This window comes from Orycteropus afer, unplaced genomic scaffold (assembly GCF_000298275.1).
Source record: "Orycteropus afer afer isolate SDZICR_OR568_19922 unplaced genomic scaffold, OryAfe1.0 scaffold01027, whole genome shotgun sequence".
NCBI classification, from domain to species: Eukaryota; Metazoa; Chordata; class Mammalia; order Tubulidentata; family Orycteropodidae; genus Orycteropus; species Orycteropus afer.
Window position 1 is genome coordinate 287,871 of NW_006922614.1, and position 1,042 is coordinate 288,912.

A 1,042-nucleotide genomic window follows, 5' to 3' on the forward strand; every position below is an offset into this window, starting at 1 on the left:
ATGATCAAGAACTAATGGTATTGCAGGACAAAGTACAAGCTACACTGAAGGAATTGGCCAAAAAAGAAAAATACAAGCCTCCAGGGATTGATGGAATACCTATTGAGATGTTTCAACAAGCAGATACCACATTGGAGGCACTTACTCATCTATGCCCAGAAATTTGGAAGACAGCTATTTGGCCAAATGACTGGAAGAGATCCATATTTGTACCCATTCCAAAGAAAGGTGACCCAACAGAATGTAGACATTATCAAATAATATCATTAATATCACACACAAGTAAAATTTTGCTGAAGAAATGCGAGCTGGATTCAGAAGAGGACGTGGAATGTGGATATTGTTGCTGATGTCAGACAGATCTTGGCTGAAAGCAAAGAATACCAGAAAGATGTCTACCTGTGTTCTTGACTACACAAAGGTGTTCAATTGTGAGGATCATAAATTATGGATAACATTGAGAAGAATGGGAATTCCAGATCATTTAATTGTGATAATAAGGAACATATACATATACTAGGAGGCTGTAGTTAGAACAGAACAAGGGGATACTACATGGTTTAAAATTAGGAACAACATGAGTCACGGTTGTATCCTTTCACCCTACTTATTCCATCTGTATGCTGAGCAAATAATCCAAGAAGCTGGATTATATGAAGAAGAACATGGCATTAAGAATGGAGAAAGACTCATTAACACTCTGTGTTATGTAGACAACACAACCTTGGTTGCTGAAAGTGAAGATGACTTGAAGCGCTAACTGATGAAGATTAATGACTACAGTCTGCAGTATAGATTACACCTCAACATAAAGAAAATGAAAATCCTCACCACTGGACCAATAAGTAGCATCATGATAAATGGAGAAAAGATTGAAGTTGTCAGGGATTTCATGTTACTTTGGATCCACAATCAACACCCATGGAAGCAGCAGTCAAGAAATCAGATGTCAGATTGCATTGGGCAAATCAGCTGAAAAGACTTCTTTAAAGTGTTGAAGAGCCAGGATGTCACTTTGAAGACTAAGGTGTGTCCAACTCAA